Consider the following 18,719-nt stretch of genomic DNA (forward strand, 5'->3'; position numbering starts at 1 on the left):
AAGGTACTGTATGCAATTACATCAGTTAGAGAAGGGATTTTACCTTAGAGATCTCTAGGCACCCAAAACACACAAATAAGTTCTCTAAACAAAAGTGAAACTCCTTATCAAGGCTCCCCCTCTACTAGCTGCCTTCTTATTTCTCATAATCCAGGGGATCTCTATGCTGTGATAAATCTAAACCTTCCTCCTCTTTGGTTTTAAAGGTTTGAGCAGGGCAGATACAATCTCTGATGGTCATCTAACTCAAGTCTCCCAGACTCTCTTCCGTATGGATAATCAAATAGTGAACACAACCAGATAAGCAAAAAGAATGTATAACTTTCCAATCATTAGTAAAAAAAAGAATCAATAAAACTCGAACAACAACAACTAGACAAGAAGAAGGAAATAGCAGGGAAGTATTAAAAATGGAAAGTGCTTGAATAACACAAATTTAAAAAGCCAAAATACTGTCATTTTTTATAAGAAATGGGATATAACTCCTTTATGGGATGAAGATGGCTCACAGATTAGGTCAAAGACAAAATTTAACTATACTCCATTTATAACAGAGTATAGATGTTTAGATGCATCTAAAACAAAAAGACACAGAAAGATAAATGAAAGGATGGACAAAGACGTGCCAGGAAGAAAGTGAGGATGGGAATAGGAATAATAGGCAAAGCAAAATCCAAGGCAAAACCCACAAGACTTGTTTCTTTTATACTGACAAAAATGTAATAAAAAATGAAAACGATCATCTTCATGCGACTGAATAACATGGTACTGAAACGAAGCAAAAACTGTTCTCACGCAAAAGAAATGGACAAAATCGCGATGTCCGTGGGTGACCTGGTGCTTGGCAGTTCTAGTAGTCAAAAAGCAAATGAGTGTGGAGACCGTCTGAATAATCAACAGATTTGATTTTGTAGTTACATGAAAATCTTATACACATTTATCGTGGTCCCCAGAGCATTTAGAAGGGAGGCCTGGCATGTTGCAGTCCATGGGGTCGCAAAGAGTCAGACACGATTGAGCGACTGAACTGCACTGATTATGAATTGGGCCAAAAGTAACACTCCTCTTCCCAGTTACAAAAAGTAGGATATGCACTGGCCCTAATCACAGTGACATAAAACTAGAAAATTATATAAAGGTTAACAGTAAAACAACCTTATCATTGAGAATTATTTTTTTTAAAGTATCTCTTTAGGCTGGATTAGAGATGATAATTGCAGTTATAGACAATAAAGAAATTAATGAAAAAGAGAATTTTACATTAGTATTCATGGATGCAGTCAAAGCTACATTCAAAAGAAAACACACTGCCTTAAATACTTTTGTTATTAAACAAGAAAAAGGAAGTAAATTAAATACCAAAGTGGAAGTAGTGAAAGTGTTAGTAGCTCTGTTGTGTCTGACTCTTTCTTTGTGACTACATGTCCATGGAATTCTCCAGACAAGAATACTGGAGTGGGTTGCAATTCCCTTCTCCAGGGGATCTTCCTGATCCAGGGCTCAAACCCAGGTCTCCTGCACCACAGGCAGATTCTTTACCGACTGAGCTATCAGGGAAACCCAAATTAAATAGATAGAGTAAAACCCAAATTAAATAGATAGATTAAAATCTATCTATTTAATTTTAAATCTAGATTTTAAAACCTAGATAAAGGACTAAAAAAACCAAAGTAAAAATTAGTGACGATAAAAGCAGAAACTGATGCATGAGAAAAACAAAATAGATGATAAACCCAAGAGTTGGTTCTTTGAACAGACCATTAAACCACCAAACCCATGGCAAGGTCTAGTCAGGAATAAAACAAGGCAAAAACACAAATATCTAACATGAGGAATGAGAAAGGGATTTAAGAAAGGATGTGTTGTTTTTAGAAATTATGAGAATGACATTTATAATTTTCTGTTAATAAATTAAGTAGTTTGTGAAATGCACGCTTTTATAGGAAAATATAAATTATAAAAATTGACTCAAAGAAAGGTGAAATAATCAGAATCAATTCATAACTGGGGGAAATTGTTTTCTGTTGTCATAAAAACATTCTCCTAAACATTATTGGGCACAGATGATGGGACAGGCAAACCACGCCCCAGGTAATTCCTATGCTGTGGAAAATCCTCTAGAACAGAAATGGACAGACACCATCCCGACTCATTTTACTTAATCCTGGCAGCAAAACTTGAGGAATATCTCTTTCACAGACACACCCCCAGAGACCAATCTCATAAGGACAGATGCAAATATCTGAAAGAATTAACAAACTGATTTCAGCAGGATAATACACCATGACCAAAAGGGCATATAGCCAACAGTGTAAGGATGGTTCACTAATAAAAAATGCACCCACACTGCTCAGCTTATTCATAGGTCACATCTATGTGTTATCTGAGTGCTTTTCCCACTAGAATTATCTCCTTGCCTGACAGCTTTCTCTTTAGGCAAGTATGAAGTTTTGTCCTTCTATTGTTTTTATTTTACAATACTCCTTGATAGATAAAACAGTATTTCTCTTTACAGTATATACTAGAATGTACTTAAAAATTAAAAAAAAAAAACTTTTTGTTTTGTATTGGGATATAGCCAATTAACAGACAATGGTGTGGACAGTTTCAGGTGAACAGCAAAGGGACTCAGCCATACATATAGATGTATCTATCTGTTCTCTGCTAAACTCCCCTCCCATCCAGGCTGCCACACAACACTGAGCAGAGTTCCCTGTACTACACAGTAGGTCCTTGTTGGTTATCCATTTTAAAAACAGCAGTTTGTATATGTTGATCCCAAACTCCCTAACTATCCCTTCCCCGATCCTTCCCCATCCCTGCAACCATAAGTTCAGTTCTCTAAGTCTGCAAATCTCTTTTCATGTTGTAAGTTCATTTGTATCATTTCTTTTTTAGATTCCACATATAAGCAATGTCATTGGATATTTCTGCTTCTCTGCCTGACTTACTGTACTTATTACATATCATCACTACAATATTAGTTTAAAAAATACTTATTTATTTATTTGGCTGTATTGGGTCTTAGTTGCGGCATGCGGGACCTTACTTCTCCAGCCAGGGATTGAACCCTTGTTTCTGCATTGGAAGGTGGATTCTTACTGGACCACCAGGGAAGTCCCACTACAATATTAGTTTTAAGTTTTTTTCTAACCCAACAGTAATCTTCAGCAGCAAAGCATTGTGGATAAAGGAGAGAATATACTTCCTCCCTTGTACTCAGCTGGTAAAGAATCTCCTGCAATGCAGGAGACCCTGGTTTGATTGCTGGGTTGGGAAGATCAGATGGAGAAGGGGTAGGCTACTCACTCCAATGTTCTTGGGCTTCCCTGATGGCTCAGACAGTACAGAATCCGCCTGCAATGCAGGAGACCTTAGTTTGATCCCTGGGTTGGGAAGATCTCCTGGAGAAGGAATGGCAACCCACTCCAGTATTCTGTCCTGGAGAATCCATGGACTATATAGTCCATGGGGTCGCAGAGTTGGACATGACTGAGCGACTTTCACTTTCACTTGTAGAAAAGTATTATCAGGCTAAAACCAAGCATAATGACCAATCCTAGAGACCTTGGCTGGATCTTTAAATAGAATTTTTAAATGACAGAGGCTATGTTAATAGATACTGTCTATTTTTTTTGTTGTTTTTACTACTTTTATAAACAACAGGTAAGAAAATAATTAACTGGAAATGAAAATATATGATTCTATTCACACCAAAACACTCCATACATCTTGACCCATCAAATACTATTTTTAAAAATTGAGGTTTTTACAGTAAAATTAGGAGCAGTAAAATTCACAGATGTTTAAGTGTTTAGGTAGATGATTTTTGACATCCAAATCAAGAGAGAGAATATTTCCATCATGCCAGAGAGTTTCCTCTGAATGTTCTTTTTAAAGACTTAGTTCTATATTTGTAAGTCAAATTGACTTACTTAGCTTTTGAGAGCTAAAAAGATTAGCTAATTACTTAGACCTAGAAAGCCAGAGAGCCACTGTACTAAGAACAAACTCACAAAATACAGAACTTTCCCTTCATCTTTTCTCTGTTTTCATGAATTGTACCTTTAGGATTGTGAGAATTTTATAAAGAATATAGTTAATCTTTGAAGGTGACAAACCAGGCAAATGCTATAATGGTAATCTTAAAGGAACTAATTAAAATACAATAATAGAATATAGGTTTATTCAAACTGCTTGAAATAGATGGTTTGGAATTTAAACTATATTTGGTGGCCTATATATTCTACTTAATGGGCTTCCCAGGTGGCTCAGTGGTAAAGAATCCATCTCCAATGCAAGAGATGTGGGTTCAATTCCTGGGTAGGGAAGATCCACTGGAGAAGGAAATGGCAACCCACACCAGTAGTCTTGCTTGGAAGATCCCAGGGACAGAGCAGCCTGGCAGGCTACAGTCTATGGAGTTACAAAGAGTTGGACACGACTTAGTGACTAAACAACAATATTCTACTTATTTAGTAAGATTCCTTGCAAGAGAATTTGACTTCATTTGATTTCTTTTAATAGACTGATAATCTTTGGTTTCCAATCTCCAGTTTTCAATAATTAAAAAAATTATGTTGAGGCCATAAACCCACAGTTGTTGGATTAGGTTCAGCCTCGCTTTGTAGGATAAGAACAGGAACTGGGTTAATAATCCCTCAAAGTCCAAGATAACCACCTATCATCTTTTTATCTTTTTTTCTTTAAACATATATCCACTCTGTTAAAAATTCTTGTCCCATATAGGTCGTTACAGAGTACTGAAAAGAGTTTCCTGTGCTATACAGTAGGGCTTTATTAGGTATCTATTTTACACATGGAAGTGTGTATATGTTAATCCCAGTCTCCCAATTTATCCCTCCCTGCCCCCTTCCCCTGGTAACCCATAAGTTTGTTTTCTACATCTGTGACTATTTCTGTTCTGTAGATAATAAGTTCATTTCTACTATTTTTAAGATTCCTTATATAAGGGACAGCACATGATATTTGTTTTTCTCTCTCTGACTTACTTCACTCAGTATGACGATCTCTAGGTCTCTCTGTGTTGCTGCAGATGATATCATTTCACTCCGTTTTATGGCTGTGTAGTAGTAACCCACTGTCTATATGCACCACATCTCTGTCCATTCTCCTGTCAGTGGACGTTCAGGGTGCTTCCATGTCTTGGCTATTGTAAACAGTGCTACAGCCAACACTGGGATGCATGGATCGTTCTGAATTATGCTTGCTGTCTCTCTTGCTTCATATTCCATCTTTATCTCCCTTTCTGCATCTATATGTGGGCATACAAGCTTTGTCACGGAAAACTGTGGGGCCTCAAAATGCAGCCTATAAACACCAGAATCCCAAACAATAATTTCTAGAAGTTGCAGACTTCTGGAGACTGTGGGAATCACGAGAAAAGGCTCTGACACTTTATGACAAAATCTCTGATGATGGAATGGGCCACAAGCACTTTGTGACTTTTAAACAAATTAATCTTTTTTAAAAAACAATATTCTTCCTTTTCTATTCCATTAATCTGCCATTCATCTTTTTAACATTACGATTCTAAAACATATCACAATTCCACAAAACTTGCGTTTTCTAAATGTCAACCCTCTAAATATGCATTTATTTGAAAAAAGTTAATCTTTTAAATGGTGACCAACTCCTTTAAAAACCATCCTGGTCTGACCAGGGAGGAGAATGCACTAGTATTTGCTCTGGGACCTTCTCTTCCAGACTTACTCCTGGAAAGCAGCTACTCCAAGTCTTTTTGAGTGGGGGTATCTCTTTTCTGTAGTTACTACTCTCTACATACACCTCTAAGGGACTGCATTAACCTGGGGTCCTCTCACCCCCATCAGGGATGTGATTAACACACAAAGGGCTTTCATAAAATTGTGCTGGTCATTTCACTGCTTCAGGTATTTTCTGTGTGGTGATATACACACTTGGCCTTTGGGATTTAACTATTCTCTACTTCAGTTCTTTGGTTTGACTGCAGAGTTATAATATTTATGCTCTTTTGATCTCAATTAACAAATTGATTTGGCTGCTCAATGATGGAGAACATTCTGTTCATTCTGTTTTCCATTCAGAGGCTTGGGAGACAGATGCTCTGGCTTTTTGCAGGATGCCTGGTGACTTTATTCCTTGCTTTTGTGTCTCTGCTCTCTGTTCATCTCTGTTCTCCCAGTTTTCCTTTTTTCTCTCCCTTTACCTCTTTCTTTCTTTCCCTCTTCCTTCCTTTCTTTCTCCTCTCTTCCCCCTCTCCTTTGCCCAACTAGCTATAAATCAGAGATCTTAATGATACTGACTTGTCATGGAAATAACGTACTATTTGGGATAAATAAGAGTTTATCACCCTATGAAAGTGTTAGTCGCTTATTCGCGTCCAATTCTTTGCGACCCCACGGACTGTAGCCTGCCAGGCTCCTCTGTCCATGGAGTTCTCCAGGCAAGAATACTGGAGTGGGTTTTGCCATTTTCTCCTCCAGGGGATCTTCCCGACCCAGGGATTGAACCTGGGTCTCCTGCATTGCAGGCAGATTCTTTACTGTCTGAGCCATGAGGGAATCCCAAGAATAGTGGAGTGGGTAGCCAGTCCTTTCACCAGGGGATCTTTCCCACCCAGGGACTGAACCCGGGTGTCTTGCACTGCAGGTGGATTTTTTACCATCTGAGTCACCAGGGAAGCTCATCTTATTCTTCTATGAACAACCATCATTTGGGGCAACAGAGTGCTTGTGCTTTGAGTCATTTTGTAGGAGGGCTGACTATCCCGAGGTCGCTGTGCTGTGAGGTCAGGTGCTGACCTTCTAGTCAGCAGCTCTGGGATGAGCCCTCCCAGCCTCAGCACCAGATGAGTGAGCATATGAGGGTCCCAAAGATCCTCAGTCATTGGGTAACTCCCAGCTTTTGTGACTTCCCAACTAAAACCCTGCATATTGTGGAGCAAAGGTAAACTGGCCCCATGGTGCCCTTTTCAAATTCTGGACCCACGGAATCCGTGATCATAATAAAATGGTCATATGCTACTAGATTTAAAGTAGACAACCAACAAGGACTGACTGTATAGCACAGGGAACTTGGCCCAATACTCTACAGTAATCTAAGTGGGAAAAGAATCTGAAAAGGAAGGATACTTGTATGGGTATAACTGAATCACTCTGCTGTACACTTGAAACTAACACATCACTGTTAATTGACTATACTCCTATATAAAATAAAAGTGTAAAAAATAATTAAATGGTCATATTTTTTTTTTTAACTCCACTAAGTCTTAGGGTGGAAGGTAGCACCCAAGCAACAGTTGACTGAAATCCAAATTTGGGAGCTGTGAGGTGCTCCTGTAGCAGAATCCTTAAACAGTTGGCCCTGGCTTTGGGAAGTGGGTGGTAGCTGGAAGAGCCTTGAGGAGCCTGCTGGTGGAATCACGATGGGCTTTAAGGAGGCGGTCACGAGGGCCTGAAGGGAAGCAAGGAAAATATGATCTCAAGCACGAGGCAAGGAGGCTTTTATCATGAAGTGGTGGAAAACTTGATAACCCTGCTGCCTATGGGAAGGCAGAGAACAGAAGATGTACCTAACAAACTGGTGCTCAAGATACGGATTTCCAGACAGGATGCCGGACGTGCCATCTGGCTGCCTCTTGCTGTCTATGAAAACACGTGAGAGGAGAAGCATGCTCTTAATACAGAGCTGCTTGGCTCTCATGCAAAGTTTAGAAGAAATATAAAGGAGCTTGCACTTGCTGGGTTTGAAAATAAAACTGTTTCTTATTCTCAGCTTCTCCAGATGGCAAATGATTCTCAAATTAAGAAATGGTTTCGGGGCAATGATCAGATCCAGAGTGGGTCTGTAAAAATCCTTTGTCAAAACCTCAGAAAGATCTAAGGCAGTACTTCATAGAAATCTCCAGGCAGATGAAAGGCTCTAAAGATCTTCAGGGCATGCCTCACAAATTTTCTCACAATGAGGCTCTGAAAAGTCTTAGGGGTCTTGTCCCATAGTAGCTCATAAGCAACCCAAGAACAGGAGAGCTTATCTTGCAGAGATTTGTGGGCACGGTTTTAGTGAATTATAAATTTTTTAAAAATCAGCTGCTTATTGTTGGCCGTGCTGGGTCTTTGTTGATGTGGACAAGCTTTCTCTGGTTGTGGTGAACAGGGGCTATTCTCTAGTTGTGATGCTTGGGCTTCTCACTGCGGTGGCTTCTCTCATTGTGGAGTACACGCTCTAGAACACGGGCTCAGTAGTTGTGGCACACAGGTTTAACTGCCCCCCCAGCATGTGGGATCTACCGGACCCAGGGATGGAACCCGGGTCTCCTGCACTGCAGGGAGATTCTTAACCATCTTCGCCACCAGGAGGTATAATCATAATAAAAAGTAGCTGGTTGTAAGTTTGGGGTAAATTGTTATGCAGCAATAGTGACCTGAAATCAGAGAAACCTTAATTTTGTAAACGTATCATGGAAAGAATGCAGAGTTCAGGATAACTAAGAGTTTATTCCTTTGCAGAAAATATTACTTCCAACAAATTAAAAAAAATTTTTTTACCATGTTGGAAGAATATGTAAGAACACAGACTTTCTTAGGATGTTTTCCAGCTTCCTTAAACATTATAAAATTATTCTTTTACTTTCTTAAGGATTCAGAGTTGTTACAATGAACATTAATTAGTAAATGTGCTTTAAAACAGATATATCTTCAAGGCTACTGGCATTCCTGTGATCACACCCCTGGACCACAAGCTCCAAAAATAATACCAGTGTGTGTAAATAGTACATGACGTTCTACTGGTGAAATAAAGCCTTTTCTACAAAATACAGGCTGTGAGCAGTACCAAAAAAATTGTCTTCAAGCCAGTTTAATCAACTTCAGGCACAAGCACCTAATTATAAGCCTAGTACTACTGATCAATATTATTCAGGCCAACGAAAATAACTGTAATCAACTGACTAAAGGCTTGAGTTTCTATTATTGATTGACAAGGCCCTTCAACCCTTGATTTGAATTGCTTGATGAAGGCAACTGAGCAAAACTCTTTAATAAATTTCCAATACCAATCTATCTAACTGCACTGAATATTAACAACATTTCCATATCAACTCCAAGTTTCTCCAAATAGTCCTCACTTGGACAGGGAATCAAGGGCATCACCAAGAAGAAAATGTGCAACCCAGTCATAATGTTTTCATCACAAATGAACTTCATACTTTATGATACAAATTAATTTAGAGTGAGTTACCAAGGAACCTGGGCCCGCTGTAGCCTCTTTTATTAATTTAAATGCTTGAGTCATTTTTTCCTTTTGGTGCAAGTATCTCATTTGTGGCATGCAAATTTGATTATTTATTTGGCTGCACGGGATCTTAACTGTGGCATGCAGGATGTAGTTTCCTGACTAGGAATTGAACCCTGGGACCCCTGCATTGGGAGTGTGGAGTCTCAGCCACTGGCCCACCAGGGAAGTTGCAAGGCTTTTTCATATTTAGATTAAGTTTGTCAAATTCCTTATTGGAAATGGGATTGCTGCTGCTGCTGCTGCTGCTAAGTCGCTTCAGTCGTGTCCGACTCTGTGAGACTCCATAGATGGCAGCCCACCAGGCTCCACTGTCCCTGGGATTCTCCAGGCAAGAACATTGGAGTGGGTTGCCATTTCCTTCTCCAATGCATGAAAGTGAAAAGTGAAAGTGAAGCTGCTCAGTCGTGCCTACCAGGCTCCTCTGTCCATGGGATTTTCCAGGCAAGAGTACTGGAGTGGGTTGCCATTGCTTTCTCCTGGAAATGGGGTTCAGTTCAGTTCAGTCACTCAGTCATATCTGACTCTTTGCGACCCCATGAATCGCAGCACGCCAGGCCTCCCTGTCCATTACCAACTCCTGGAGTTCACCCAGACTCACGTCCATCAAGTCAGTGATGCCATCCAGCCATCTTATCTCATGTCGTCCTCTTCTCCTCCTGCTCCCAATCCCCCCCAGCATCAGAGTCTTTTCCAATGAGTCTTTTCCAATGAGTCAACTCTTCACATGAGGTGGCCAAAGTACTGGAGTTTCAGCTTCAGCATCATTCCTTCCAAAGAAATCCCAGGGCTGATCTCCTTCAGAATGGACTGGTTGGATCTCCTTGCAGTCCAAGGGACTCTCAAGAGTCTTCTCCAACACCACAGTTCAAAAGCATCAATTCTTTGGCACTCAGCCTTCTTCACAGTCTATCTCTCACATCCATACATGACCACAGGAAAAACCATAGCCTTGACTAGACAGACCTTTGTTGGTAAAGTAATATCCCTGCTTTTGAATATGCTATCTAGGTTGGTCATAACTTTCCTTCCAAGGAGTAAGCATCTTTTAATTTCATGGCTGCAATCACCATCTGCAGTGATTTTGGAGCCCAAAAAAATAAAGTCTGACACTGTTTCCACTGTTTCCCCATCTATTTCCCATGAAGTGATGGGACTGGATGCCATGATCTTCGTTTTCTGAAAGTTGAGCTTTAAGCCAACTTTTTCACTCTCCACTTTCACTTTCATCAAGAGGCTTTTAGTTCCTCTTCACGTTCTGCCATAAGGGTGGTGTCATCTGCATATCTAAGGTTATTGATATTTCTCCCGGCAATCTTGATTCCAGCTTGTGTTTCTTCCAGTCCAGCGTTTCTCATGATGTACTCTGCATATAAGTTAAATAAGCAGGGTGACAGTATACAGCCTTGATGTACTCCTTTTCCTGTTTGGAACCAGTCTGTTGTTCCATGTCCAGTTCTATCTGTTGCTTCCTGACCTGCATACAGATTTCTCAAGAGGCAGGTCAGGTGGTCTGGTACTCCCATCTCTTTCAGAATTTTCCACAGTTTATTGTGATTCACACAGTCAAAGGCTTTGGCATAGTCAATAAAGCAGAAATAGATGTTTTTCTGGAACTCTCTTGCTTTTTCCATGATCCAGCGGATGTTGGCAATTTGATCTCTGGTTCCTCTGCCTTTTCTAAAACCAGCTTGAACATCAGGAAGTTCATGGTTCACATATTGCTGAAGCCTGGCTTGGAGAATTTTGAGCATTACTTTACTAGAGTGTGAGATGAGTGCAACTGTGCGGTAGTTTGAGCATTCTTTGGCATTGCCTTTCTTTGGGATTGGAATGAAAACTGACCTTTTCCAGTGCTGTGGCCACTGCTGAGTTTTCCAAATTTGCTGGCATATTGAGTGCAGCACTTTCACAGCATCATCTTTCAGGATTTGAAATAGCTCAACTGGAATTCCATCACCTCCACTAGCTTTGTTCGTAGTGATGCTTTCTAAGGCCCACTTGACTTCACATTCCAGGATGTCTGGCTCTAGGTCAGTGATGACACCATCGTGATTATCTGGGTCGTGAAGATCTTTTTTGTACAGTTCTTCTGTGTATTCTTGCCACCTCTTCTTAATATCTTCTGCTTCTGTTAGGTCCATACCATTTCTGTCCTTTATCGAGCCCATCTTTGCATGAAATGTTCCCTTGGTATCTCTAATTTTCTTGAAGAGATCTCTAGTCTTTCCCAGTCTGTTGTTTTCCTCTATTTCTTTGCATTGATCACTGCAGAAGGCTTTCTTATCTCTTCTTGCTATTCTTTGGAAATGGGGCTAGAACCTACCAATATCAGCCAAATAGCTGGGTATCAGCCAAATGGCTAATTGTTTCCTTTCGGCTAAAAATCTCAGACCTGTTGGAGGTCTCTCTCAACTCTCTGGCAGTTTGAATTCCTGGGTTTGCAGCTTAGGACTCAGTAGTTTCGTGAAAAACTGAATTTTAATTCCAAAACGACTGCTCTGAGGAGACAGCTCAAGAAATCACTCCAACAAGTTTTTAATACCAAGCCATCTAGTGGAACTGAACTAAATCTCCTCTGAGCCCTCCTGTACGTTCAGTTTTCATGTACTGCAAACATCAATATGACCGCCTGTGAGAGACTGACTCCCTTTTAATTACTGCTTCAGATTTACTGTTGTGGGCTTGGGGACCAGATAATCAGATTCATCACAAGGGTGCATGATGCAAGATAAATGGCCCAAGAGGGCCCTCCTTTAGAAAGAGCATGCAAAATTTAGTGCACAAACTCCATCATAGTTATTTTGACTATTCAGGAGTTGTTAAAATTTCTCCACTTGTATTCTGTCTATTCCCTCCGGTCCATTTAGGCTGATGCTCTCAAACTTGACTGCACGTGAGAATCACTGGGGACACTCTGGTTTATTGGGGCTTGGAAAGGGCTGGGCATCCATAGTTTTAAAACCTCCCCAAGTGATTCTAATCGCACAAAACCATTGATTTAGGTAAAACTGTTAAGTAACTTCAACTTAGACAAATTATTATTTTACAAAGCTACTTGTTTTACTAATTGAATCAAGTTTTACATGATTTTGAATTTATTTTTTTCCTCTTAAACCACTAACTTACTTAAATTACTCTCCTCACTGGTCTTTTCTTTGAATTAAAATAATTTTAATTAAATGAATAATTAATTAAAATAACTCCAGGCAAGGGAAGAGGTCCAGGTTTTCTATGAGACCTTTGCTGATGGAAGTTGGGGGTTGGGGAGCGGCTGCAACGCTCCTGGGTGTTTTTCTCAAAAAGAACACTGATTGTCAAAAAGGTTTCTGTTTTGCTAGGCTGCCCACTTCCTGTTCCTCTGGCACAAGAGAACTTTTTTGGTCTGTGCCATCTGGGAAGGGGCTTCTCTAGCACGGGAAGTACAGAGACCAAAAGAAATCCCAAGGAACCCACTGCCATGTGGCTTCTCAAGTCTCCAGTTAGTGCGCTTTCTCTCCATCTTTCAGGAGTCTTCTTAACGTTCGTTTTATAATATGATGTTTATGGTTTTCAGATGTAATTAGTGAGGAGGATGAGGAGAAATTAATCTATTCTATCTTGTCCAGAACTGGAAGTTCCAACTTGCTATTCTAGATCACACACACCAACAGATTAGAAGATGTAGCTTCCTCCTTAGGGAGTTTACAATGCGGCTGAGCAGCCAAGAGGCATTCACTGTAGGAGAGGACGACCTGGGTCTAGCGGGGGAACAGGCTGCTAGTTTCCCTCTCTTTAAGACTAAAAATTCTCAAACGTGAACGCAAAACTTAGACCTTTCCTGGAGCGCCAGGTGGGTCCTCGGCCCATCTGGGGAAAACTCAGATAAGGGTTCCTTGGGGACCACTCGTTTGACCCAGCCAAGATGAAGTTCATTACCTTACTTTAATTTATTCTTCTCGGGGCCCTATTTCAATCCAATATCACCAGTAGCACCATGTCCCGAGCCCCCTAAAATATTTACTAGAATGGTATTTATTTCATCAGCCTCTTCCCAGTTCATCCATACTTTGCTAACGCTGTCAGGATTAGCTTCCTAAAAACCAAACCTCATCTTGTCTCCTAAACTTGTCCCTCTGCACTGCCAAAAGCAGTTGTTCACACATCCCTTCGTATGCTTAGTCACTCAGTCGTGTCCAACTCTTTGTGACCCCATGGACTGTAGCTGCTAGGCTCCTCTGTCCATGGGGATTCTCCTGGTAAGAATATACTGGAGTGGGTTGACCTCCTCCAGGGGATCTTCCCAACAGGGATCAAACCCAGGTCTCCCGCATTACAGGCAGATTCTTTACCATCTGAGCCACCAGGGAAGCCCAAGAATACTGGAGTAGGTAGCCTATCCCTTCTCCAGGAGATCTTCCCGACCCACGGATCAACCCGGGGTCTCCTGCATTGCAGGGGGATTCTTTACCAGCTGACCTAAAAAGACACAAGTACCCCATATATAAAAATGCACAAGTGTTTGCACTTATGAACCCCTCAACTGCTTCCTTGTCTGAGAAACCATGTCTGCCCCTCCTCCACGCTTTCTCAGCAAATCACGCCTCTTTGTTTTAGCATGTAATGAGCTGTCCTGGGATGACGTCTGTATATATCTGCCTCACCCACCAAACAATGAGCAGAGACTCTGTCTTCTTCCTCTTTATTTCCAGTACCTAGCACAGTGCCCCAGCACCATGGTAGACCTCAGACAATCACAGTGTATTGAATGTGTGGAGGACAGTGAGTAAAAGGTAGAGACGAGGTCGAAGGGTTTATCCCGCCACATTATCTCCATCCCTAGCACATTGCAAAGACGTCTTTATTTAGATATAATACCAATAAAAGAAAATCTTCCATGTGTCTGTTATATCAGAAAATCAGATTCTCCCTGCAGTGCACTAGAACTTCACTATGATGATTCAGTGGAAAGAACCTTAGCTCTGAACCTCAACCAGAAACAAAGAAACAAGCTCCTTTATTTAATACCTAAGAGTTCAGGACCAGGGTCGGACCGTCTCCCAGTGATATGTGACAATGCATGGTGATGTCCGTTACAAGCGATGAGAGTCAGCAAACATAAAGTGATGATCTTACACCACTCTTGTTGAAGGAAAATCTTCTGCTAAGACTATTTGCAAACGTAAAACCACAGTCAGTACCTTAAAGGTTTAATGTTTTTAAAAAAGAACTTTTAATTTCGTACTGGAGTATGGCCAATGAAGGATGTTGTGATAGTTTCAGCTGAACAGTGCAGCGGCACAGCTACACATATACGTGTGTCCATTCTCCCCCAAGGTCCCCTCCCATCCAGGCTGTGCTGTGCTTGGTCCCCCAGTCCTGCCTGACTCTTCCCGACCCGGCCAGGCTCCTCTGTCCGTGGGGATCCTCCAGGCAAGAATACTGCAGCCACAAGACATTGAGCAGAGATCCCTGTGCTGCACAGTAGGTCCCTGTTGGCTATCCATTTTAAATATAGCAGTGTGTACAGGTCCATCCCAAACTCCCCAACTATCCCGACCCCGCATCCCCCACCCATCCCTCACACCCATAAATTCAGTTCTCTAATCTGTGAGTTTCCTTCTGTTTTGTAAGTAAGTTCATTTGTAACATTTCTTCTTAGGTTCCACATACAAGGGATGGCATAAGTTAATTCTCAGGAAGGTTTATTTTTTGGATACATTTCACAGGCTTTTTAGAAAACACACACACACTCTCCCTCTCTGTCATTTTCTCTCCTTCCCCCTCTCTCTCTCTCATACACACACACACACACACACACACACACACACACACACACATATAAGAAACATCTAATGGAAAAACTGAATTTGGTGGCAAGTCCAACTTTCAACAAATGTTTCCAAACGTGAATCGGCCACAGGGATACATATGTCCGCACCCTCCTGACCTCCCCTCTCATCTCCCACCCTCTAGGTTATCACAGAGTACCGGCTTGAGCTCCCCGGGTCACACAGCAAAGTCCCACTTGCTTTCTATTTTACATACGGTAATGTATATGTTTCCATGCTAGTCTCTCTGTTCAGATGCAGACCAGTTTTTAAGGTCTTTAACTGAATTTGTTGCAATATTGGTTCTGTTTTATATTTTGGCTTTTTTTTTGGTCCCAAGGCATATGGGATCTTAGATTCCTGACCAGGGACTGAAACCATGCCCTCTCCACTGGAAGGCAAAGTGTTAACCACGGGACTGCCAGAGAAGTCCCTCTTCTCTCTTTTTAAAACAGGATCTTGGTTGTATGTGTTATTTATCATCAAGGGAGGCGGTGCTAGGAAGTCACCACCAGGGTTGTGATTCTAAGGGTTCCAGAGTCAAACGAAAGCCAGGGGCCATTCCCTGTGAGCTTTGTGACCCTGGGCTATTACTTTAATTTTCTGAGTGACAGTTTCCCCTGGAGATATAGGTACAATCATCTGTATCTACATGGCTGCCACATGCTTGTGCTGGGCAGGCTGGTTGGCTTCTCTGCTTCTCCCACAGGCCTGTGCGAAGACTGGGTGATGTATTATTTCATTGCTAACGCCTGCCAAATGCACAGCATATAGTAGGTGTTCAAAAATATTGACTGCAGAAAAGGGAGCTCTGATAAGACAGTTGTGTAAAAGGAAGCCTATTCCTGCAAGCTTAGAGATGTTTATTTATGTAATCCAGCATCTTTTGGCTAATATACATAATGATTGGCATATTTTGGCAAAGGTTTCCCAGGTGGCGCTAGTGGTAAAGAACCTGCCTGCCAATGCAGTAGACATAAGAAACGTGGGTTTGATCCCTGGGTTGGGAAGATACCCTGGAGAAGGGCATGGCAACCCACTCCAGTATTCTTTCCTGGAAAATTCCTTGGACAGAGGAGCCTGGTGGGCTACAGTCCATGGGGTTGCAAGAGTCAGACACGACTGAAGTGACTTAGCACACATTTCTGTAAACGCACAGATCCTTTATGTGTACACCTCTATTCAGGGCTTTGTTTTAAAAGGATCTTGTTACTAACAATCTGACCTCTGGATAAATGAAGTGGTGTCATACTAATTTTCTCATACTTTAGTTTTTAAAGGCTTTGTGTTTCTTTAACGAGATAGCTTTTCAAAGGAATCATGCGTGCGCTCTGATGGTTGCTGCTTTCAGACACTGCTTTGATACATCTTTTACATTTGTAATTGAATTTCTAAGTACAGTACTAATGAAAATGGACTCTACCTTCTGCCCCAAAGCACCTTTTGACATTGTAACTTGGTTTGCTTATTTAGTATGGTTTAGCGTAAGCGGTGCTGTCTAACTCATACAACAAAAGACATTTACTTCCAAACAATGTCAGGAAAACAATCAATAGGGTAGCTTTGAAATTCTGACTTTCTTCTCTTATTAAAAAAGAAAGTGAGAGAACCTGGCTAGATGTCCCACTTCTTAGAAGTATTTTAAAACCATGTGGCTCACTCAAATCCAAATATGAAATAACTGAGTGTTAAAAGAAATTATAAGGAGTGGACCATTTCACTGCTAAAGCATCAGAGCAAGAAAAGATTCTTAAAAAAATTAAACTGAAACCCTAACACCTTTATCTTTTAAAATTCTTCTTTCATACAGACATCACTTTTTTTTTTTTAAGAACGGAGGTTTCCAAATATCCGATATTGCTAAGCAACGCTCTTTGTTATAACAGGCAAAAATCTAAACGTTTGCATGAGATGTTCGAAATACTACAGCTCGCAGGAACTCACTGAAAATTAATTAGGAAGGCAAGTTTATTACCCAAATAAATAAATAAACCCAAAGCCACTCAGTGTCTGACATTAGGGGTTATATACTTTCCATTAAAGAGGACTAATAAATATAGTTTAAAGGCTCAAGGGAGGAGTGAGGGAGAGAGGGCTGGCAAGCACCAGCTCAGGCGGTGCCAGACATCAGCTGACTGCCTCCATTGAGATTACCATGGAAACACCTTCTCCTGGGATATAGCCACGAGGGCAGGGTGCTTGAGAAATGTGATGGGGAGCAGGGCCTGAGGCCGATGGATTTTAAGCAGGGTTCACCCCTGTAGCACATTATAAGGACAATCCATCTTTCAAATGAAACAGTATCTTTCCAGCGAGTCACGTCAGATAGAGTAATAAAGCATGAAGCCTGGCATAATTACGATCCATTCACCTCTACAAAACAGTCACATCCTTTCAGATAATTGTCTCTCTTCTCTCCCCTGCCTGCTTCCTATTCTCCCTAGAACTAAAGGAGGTATTTGTGTAAATTAATTGGCTGCTTCCTCAGCCATCAAGCCCATGCTGATAAAAAAGGACTATATCAAAAACAGCCTTCACGGGCAGATTCAAACATTTTTCAAACCCACCCGTCAGGCAAAACCAACACAACTCTGCCAACAAAAGGGTAAGAGGAGTCCCAGCTGAGGTCAGGTTAAATGTTTCAGTTCATGTGGTCTCCCTCAAAACCAGTGAACAGATTTTATGTTTATGCAAATTAAACTCGGTCTTAGCAACCAGCTCCCTGAGTGCTGGCTGGGGAGCACCCATGTCCACAGGAACTCAAAAGGCAGCAGGGCACTGATTCAAGCGATGTGCCTCAGCCATGGGGTGCAATTTCCCCCACCAGTTATAGGGATTTCTAGAATGATGAGTGGAGTTCAAGAGGCGTGATCAAAGTTTTGAACACAACATGACTAATTGTGTGGGCTGTTTCTTGCCTTTGTCTCTGCATCAAGCTGTGGCTACCAGGAGTCTTCCCGCTTTGCAAAACATTCAGATTCTGACCCCACCGTCCCCCATACAAAGTTTAACCTTTCTTGACAACTGTATTGGAATTAATGTTTTAATTTTATATTACCTCTTACAAATGTAGAAAGTGACTCAAGGGGGATGACACTAATTTGACAATAATACAACATTCCTAATCTAACTGTATCTGGAAAGTTACACTGTGGTTAAAAAAGGGATCACTTGTAACTTGAGTATTTCATCCTGACTGCTATGGATAATTATTTGATCATGCCATTTGTGAGAATATTCTCAAAAACCTGTCACGGTTTCCTATTTTTATCTTTCCTGTGAAGAGTGCCTGGAATCTTGATTAAATGATAAATTGATTTTTGCTAATGCAAGGGAAAAAAAGGTCCCTGATTTATCTTGTAATTATATTTTACCTAGGCTTATGTCAAGATCACTTGTCATCTCCTGAACACAAACCAACTAACCACAGAGAGGGGAGACATGATATCTGTAGTTAAAGACTGACTGAGACCCCAGTGAGTGCTGGGTTATATAATTTAGGGTAATAGAAAAATAGATGGTACCACGACACATCTGTTAGAATGGCTAAAGTTAAAAAAAAAAAATCTGATGTAGAACTCTTGATCATTGCTGGTAGAAAAGCAAAACGATAGT

General features: G+C 41.0%; 1 protein-coding gene across 4 annotated transcripts in view; it reads right to left on the bottom strand.

Moving 5' to 3' along the window:
• Positions 1–18,719, bottom strand: part of MYO1D (myosin ID) — a 359,000-nt gene that overhangs the window by 113,300 nt on the left and 226,981 nt on the right. The gene's annotated exons all lie outside the window — the stretch shown is intronic.

Source organism: Bos grunniens, chromosome 19 (genome assembly GCF_055505025.1).
Source record: "Bos grunniens cultivar Pamir isolate PY7600 chromosome 19, Bosgru_T2T1.0, whole genome shotgun sequence".
Lineage (NCBI taxonomy): Eukaryota > Metazoa > Chordata > Mammalia > Artiodactyla > Bovidae > Bos > Bos grunniens.